Source organism: Salvelinus sp. IW2-2015, unplaced genomic scaffold, assembly GCF_002910315.2.
Source record: "Salvelinus sp. IW2-2015 unplaced genomic scaffold, ASM291031v2 Un_scaffold4904, whole genome shotgun sequence".
Classification (NCBI taxonomy): Eukaryota; Metazoa; Chordata; class Actinopteri; order Salmoniformes; family Salmonidae; genus Salvelinus; species Salvelinus sp. IW2-2015.
Window position 1 is genome coordinate 7,018 of NW_019946173.1, and position 7,465 is coordinate 14,482.

At 41.1% G+C, this 7,465-nt stretch overlaps 1 long non-coding RNA gene across 1 annotated transcript; it reads right to left on the reverse strand.

The window, feature by feature from the left end:
• Positions 1-6,717: 6,717 nt before the first annotated feature.
• On the reverse strand, positions 6,718-7,465 carry LOC139026487 (uncharacterized). The gene is made up of 2 exons (XR_011478283.1): positions 7,418-7,465; positions 6,718-7,000 (listed from the first exon to the last, which is right to left on the reverse strand). It is a non-coding gene; the product is annotated as an uncharacterized lncRNA (long non-coding RNA).

The following is a 7,465-nucleotide window of genomic DNA, read 5'->3' on the forward strand; positions in this document are numbered from 1 at the left end:
ATAAGAACCATTCATACTTCAGATCTAATAGAAGACTGCAATATAAAAGCAGAAGAAGCAGGTTGACCAGTACATATTCATGGTAACTTTATTTTCATTGAGCACTCACATTAAGTTTGCTTCAATGCAGTTCTCCAAACACATTCATGATCAGTAACTAAAATAACTCATGCTAGTCTCGATTTAAAAACAATAAATTAACCCGACATGTATTCATTCCATGATAACTCGTGCATCATCTAAATAAAAGTTGTAAATAATCCCCAACATAGTGGTGACAAAGTGATCACAACATCTATCTGATACAGCTAGGGGCGGAAGCAGCCTAGTGGTTGCTTGCCAGTAACCAAAAAGTTGCTAGATTCAATCCCCGAGCTGACAAGGTAAAACTTGTTGTTCTGCCTCTAAGAAGCAGTTAACCAACCTTCCTAGACCAATCATTTAAATAAGATTTGTTCTTTAACTGACTTCCAAGTTAAAGATAAAGGTTCAATACATTTTTTAAAAAAATGGTCTACTAGCTCCTTCCACAGAATACTCAAGCACAACCTGGTCTCAGAGCAACACGTTTTATATTATGAACAAAAAACATCGATCCACTCCTTAGTACTGTTAGGTAAATTACATTGGCCTACAATATTAAAACTGAACTAAATATAAAACTAAACAGTCGTAAAGTCGTTGTTGATGAGCTCGAATAAAAATCAAAGCAATATGCAGCAAAAAACTAGTGTCTCTAAAATGTTGTGCCAACTTTATATATATCTCGTTAGCTGAGCATTTCAGCTTTGTCAATGCTAATATTCAACACTACCAGGTGTGGCATATTCAAGATGCTGAATAAAACAGCCATATCATTACACAGGGCCCTTTGCTGCAGACACTGAAAGCCCACAACACAAACCACATGTCACGGAGAGATGTCCAATTTGAAGTGCATTTGACTCATGAATGTCACGGAAATGTCACATAGCTGTTGCCAGAGAGAACCTCAAGTATTTATATCTCTACCATCAGTCACGTCTAGCGTCCTTTTAAGAAACCTTGTTTGCAGTACATCCACCGCGCTCAAACATGCAGATACCATATGTAACCATAAGATTAGGGACTCTCATTATGTTATTACAGATTGACTGACTTCCTACTATAAAAACTGTAAATCTTTGAAATTGTTGCGTTAGATTGTCTTTCAGTATAGATTGATTGTTAGGACGTATCAATGTTTAGAATTACCAATTCGTATGTATTCTTTAGCATTGCATTCATAACATATGTTACGAACTTTTATATGCATTATTCGTTATAATTCTCACTCTGTGTTTCGTTGCACACGTTAGCTCTTAGGTTAGCGGGTGAGGTTAGTTAAGTAAAGTAATGGGTTTGGGGAAAAGGGTTAGCAACATGGCTATAGACTAGTTACCATGCTAGCTAACAAATGCAAAAGTAATAGCTAAAAGAGTAGTAAGTAGTAATGCCAAAGTGCTTAAAAAGCTAAAATAATAAAGCCTCTGAGATTCAACACGCAGCCTTTGCGTAGCATTAGACGTACACGCCACCCTTTCCAACAAGCAGGAGTAAGCTCGTCTCCTACTGTAAAAGTTGTGTAGTTTTTAAACTGCTCTGGTGAGAGAAACTGCTTCCCACAGGACAGAGCAGGAGTAAGGCTTCTCTCACTGTGTGTCGTTCCTCTCATACGTCAGCATAGTTTGATGTTTTTAAAATCATTTCCCAAGAGGTCAGGAGCAGGATAAGCATCTCACCTGTGTGTGTGTTTCTCTGAGAGACGTTTTAGCTAAGTTGATGTTTCTGAAGCATTTCACACAGTCAGGAGCAGGAGTAGGGTTTTCTCTGTAGTGTCATATGTTTCATGTGTTGTTAAGTATCCAAACGTGAAAACTTTCTTCCCAGCAGTCACGAGCATGAGTAAGGGTTCTCCGTATGTAACTTCATTGTGTTATTTAAGGTATCGCAAAACCGGGCGAGAAACTCTTCTCCACAGTCACGAGCAAGATAGTAAGGCTTCTCTTCCTGTGTGTGTTCTCTGATGAGTTTCTAGCTCATTTGACGTTTTTAAAACATTTGTCCAAATCAGAAGCGAGTAAGTATGCCTTCTCTCTGTGTGGTGATACGTTCATGTGATCTTTAAGTGAGCCAATGCGGAATAACGCTTCTTCCACAGTCAGAGCCCAGGTAGTCAAGGCTTCTCCTCCTGTATGTATAGGCTTTCACACATTGGTAATATAGATCTCTTTTTTTCTACCATTATTACTTGTTTATGTTTACTTCCATGTGGTACACTCTGTGTTGTCTGTGTCACACTGCTATGCTTTATCTTGGCCAGGTTCGGAGTTGCAGGATAGAACTTTTTCTCTCAACATAGCTACCTGGTCTAAAATAAGAGTGAAATAAAATAATAAAACATAAATAAATGTGATTTTAAGTGATCCGATCGGGAGAAGAAACCTCTTCCCACAATCGACAAGGAAGTAGGCGTTCTTTCTTATATTTGTTGGTGTGCTTTAACCTGCTTCATTGAGAGAAATCTCCACCAGATCAACGAGCAGTCAGTAAGGTTCTCTCCGTATGTATGACTTGTTGGTCGTTTGGTTTAAAAACTTTAAAAAAAGGTAACTGATCAGTCGAACGAGAAACTCACCCCACAGTCAGACACAGAAGTAACGCTTCCTCTCGCTGTGGTTATTTTTAGTGTATTTGTTATAGCTTTGATAGAAATGGGAAATCTCCATCACAATGTTGGGCATGGTGCGAACCCTCTTAGCTCTGTGAATTTCCTGCTGTTGATTCTGATGTAGAGCATGTTCAAAATGGTCTCCTTTGTGTAACAACAATTCAAGAAAACCAGTCAGTTGGTGTAGTATACATGTCAGTCAAAGTATTTTATGAAGCCCTTTGTTACATGAGTAGTAGTTCATAAGTGTTAAACAACCCAGCCCTAAAAACCCCAAGAAGCAAGCAATGCAATGTAAGAAGCTCACGTGCGCCATCGAAGCAACTCGCTGGACGGTAGAACAGCGTCTGAGGGGTGCGCAGTCCTCTTCTGGCTGTACCAGGGTGACATTGAATTACGTAAGTCGCTGAGTAAATTACAGAAGGGAATAAAAGAGCTTCTAAAATGGGTAGGATCAAACTAAAGAGGCAAAAGTCGTTGACAATGCATGAGCTATTCATCCTCACTACAACATCACAAGGTTAGTAACAACAGCACGACCTCACTCATGAGAACCTTAACCTAACTTCGCACCTTCCTTTAGTCTACACGTCTTGAGCAACTCAGACAGTCCAGTGAAGTACCAAGATGCTGAACAATACTGGTGTCAGGACCGCGTACAAGCTGTCGTAGCATGAATAACATCTACCTTCTCAACTGTAAACAGTTCATCATGATAACATTCTACTGCAACTTTTTTATGCACACCGTGGAAGTTTGGCAAATTACATAACACAAACCTAGTTAAGAAAACCTTGCTCTGACCATCAGACAAACAGCATTTCCCAAATTCTCTTCCTTTCGTCTCTTCTTTGCTTTTAACTGTTGAATTCAGCTCTCGCAAGTGGTTGCTGAGTCCTCAGCTCCACTGATGCATTTCTGGATCCTGGCGCACGGTGGAAGACGTGCTCCACTGTTCACAATGCAGGACCCAGTGACTGTGGTTTATCTACTGCAGTGTGGAAGAGAGTGCCGGATGTTTGGTCCTTCACTGTTGATGTTCGCTCAGACTTAATCTCTGATCGGCCTGTAGTAATAAAGACAAACAGACACAAAAGTTATTTTCTTGACAGCTTCTGGCACTTTTACTTCCTGTAAAAATATTAAAGCAATAGTTAGTACTTAAGGAAATATTAGTGACACATGTAAAGGACCTGATATCATTAAATTCACCAGCTTCAAACAGATTAGAGCAACTGAATGTTCTCTTCTGATGAGGCACCTGACGCTGCAAACTGAAGTGTTGGAGATGCAGACCTCCTATGGTATCTACTGCGGTCCGCAAACAAACTTAAGTCCAGTTGTCTGTCTAATTCGTGTGATAAAGAAATAATCAAGAAATCCCCTATTAACTTCTACCACATGACTCCCTTCCACAAAAACCCTCGCAGCACCACCCAATAAACCTTTATCAATAGATCCTTTTTGTGTTTGCAATACGATGGGGCTCTCATTCATGCTGAGCAAAGTCCACCCCAGGTTATATCCAGCTTGTACAAAACACATACCGCAGTAACATCTGTTACCCCAACCAACTCTGGCTTCGCGTGTGCGTGGAGAATTGTCTAGAAGAAATATACAATATCGCTTACAAGAATTGTGACTTCCAATATAGGACTTCAATCTACAAAGTAACAAAATGAGCCTTCCATGAAGGACCGCTATTAGAAACATAACAGCGGAGAGCCTCCATTCAACAGACTAATTCTTCATATCACATTACTCGTCCTTTATAGGACTCTCTGTCTTGCCTAACGTAGAGTCTCCCCCTCTATATGAAAATTGGCTTCCCTTGACTCTATTCCTCCATTATTGTTATTTTCATATCTACCAGAGCTTGCTTGCTTGCTACGCCCACCATCCTGCTTTCGGTGAGGTATAATTTATGCGGACCCTTTTCATTCTAAGAATGATATATGTACGTATGGCCGTATAGTCCATCTGCTGCGTGCATTTGGGCTGGCACCCTCCTTTTGTGTGTCCTCTACTTTGGTAATGTCCAGCTGTCCTATCACTATTAGGCTTGCGCATTAACTGTATGTTTGGTCTCCTCCATCTAGATCTTGTGGGTTGCTGCCTTTTCCAGAATACGCAAATGCACTTAGGGGTTCGCCTCTTTCCCTTGTGTGTCTGATGTACAACGAGTGTCTTTGCTCTAGTGATTATATCTTCCCTATACTGTTTAACAGACTAACTACACCAGGTTAACAAGGATAACTATCTATAACCTGGTTTTCTGCTATACCACAATCCAGATCTTATCACCTTACCAATGAAATCTATGAGTAAATTGGTACTTCACTATCTAAAGGTATCTTGTCCAGCCATTTATGGGCGCAAGATTTCTGAACGCCTCTCTGAACATGTCAGACAGTCGCTATAGAAACAAGTTGCTGAGCAGTGATCCTCTTACTCACGGATACCAGCCATTGGAAGCTACATCAGTCTGCACTGATAGCTCAGCAGGTCTTCTACTGCCTCTGCATATATATCCATCATTGACGGATTCTATATCTCTGAGCACTCTTCGTGCACTCTGGCATCCCAAATAGACCTGATCTGTTGCCCTCCATCCAATTGGCAACACTTAGACGTCACTTGCTCGCGAACATTCCCGTATAATCATGTTCCCCACACTCTTGACGATCTTTTCACTCAAACAGCTACATGTCCCATTCTTGGCTTTAAACGAACACTGCTATAGATTCCACTGATTGCTTGCTGCAGTTCACTGTTCTGCTATGGAACCTGACCTGTCCACCATCACCGGAACGTGCTACCTGTCCCAGACCTGCTGTTTTCAACTTCTGCTAGAGACAGCAGGAGCCGTAGAGAACTCTTCTCCAATGATCGGGCTTACCTGAAAGCCAACTGACATTACTCTGGGTGCTCGACCTCGTTGACGCCTCGACAACCACTGTTGAATTATTAATTTTCGACCCTGCCTGGTCAGGTCTATGAACATCCCACAGCCACGACAAGGAAGAGGATGCCACACCTCATAGCCTGGTTTCCTCCTCAACGTTTTTCCTAGGTTCTGCCGCTTTTCTATGGGTTTCTCCTAGCCACTTGTGCTTCTACACTGCATTCGCTTGCTTGGGGTTACTTGCCAGTCTTCCTATTTAGGCTGATCTGGTTTCATTACAGCTCTTTGTGACATCTCAAGCCATGTAAGAAGGGCTTTATATAAAAATTGTATTGTTGATTGATGAGGCTGGGTGAAATTCTCTGACATTGAAGCAATAGGAATCCCCGTAATTCTTCTTTCCAGACAAACCTTCTCAAACCTCAACACATGATAAGCTTTCACTTCTTTAACCCTCTTTCCTACTGATCAACCTTTAGGCTTCAACCACTCTGTCTCCTTCACATGTTCTTTAACAATATCATCCATGGACATAGATATTGGGACCTCAGATTACTCCCTTCAATTTAGCATAAGCTCCAGGGTCATGGCTTCTGAGCTTCATCCTATTATGATTTTCCAATTGAAGAATCTTCCCTTGCTGAACCTGACTAGCACAAGATATTAACAATCTACCATTTTTTATTTCACCTTTATTTAACCAGGTAGGCTAGTTCAGAACAAGTTCTCATTTACACGGATGCAGCCCAGTTTAACTTCACCTCTCTTTTTATGGCCTTGTTTAATCAGATAGGGTGTAAATGAGGCCCTGTGGTCTCCTCAAACACCATCCCAGCTTTCCACTGTGACACATTATTACTCCAGCTCCCTACCTTGGGCCTCTTTAGAGTTTCTATACTACATGCGCCACTGCTTCCAGTATTATTATCTCTATTCTTCCTATGTCTTTCCACTACAGACCATTCACATACTAGGCCCTCATCCTCCCGCTCCATATCATCACAACTGTCCCCCACATTGATCGCATTCCAGCACAGCTGTTGCTTCTCAAACTCTCTCCATTTCCATTGTTTCAGGGGTGTAAAACTCATCCCATTGACAGCCGAGCCTCACAGGTTTTCGATTCTTCAATTCAATTAAAACCTACAATATCAGACGAGGGGAGTTCCTTTCTAATTAGTGACCTTAATTAATTAATCAAGTAAAAGGGTGGAGCGAAAACCCGCAGACACTTGGTCCTCCATGGAATGAGTTTGATACGTGCTCCGATTCATCCGCATGAATCGACGCCATTCCATGCAGTTGGCCTCACTCTCCAAATGGTGAAGGAAAACTTTAGTTAGCTTCCCTCTATTTTGACACTCCACCACACTGCCTCGTGTCGCAATTTCACCACGAGCAAACTCCTAGAAAGACGACTGAAACCGTTGAAGCCGCCATTTGACGAACAATCCTGATCTCGCGAGCTTACATTAACGAAACAGTGTATGTAAACTCGCGAGATCAGGATGGTTCGGACGAGGCTATTTACCAACTCATAAACATTTTACACTAAACCAAGAACATGTAAAAACTAACTAAAATAAGTGGAATCTTTATGAAATGACTGACGAAATTATGTTCATACACTCATACAAATCCAAAGTCTAGCTACGTGACTTGTAAAATCGTTTTAAATCACGTTCTTCACTCACTCGGTTTGACCCCAAAATAACACATACAACTTAAAACTTTACCAAACGTGATAATACCTTCACGGATTTGCTACCTAGCATATTATATATTCGTTCGACATTAGAAAGTTTAAACGTGCTATTACATACCTACAATGATACAGTTGAAACGGACACAACCACTATCGACATAACACA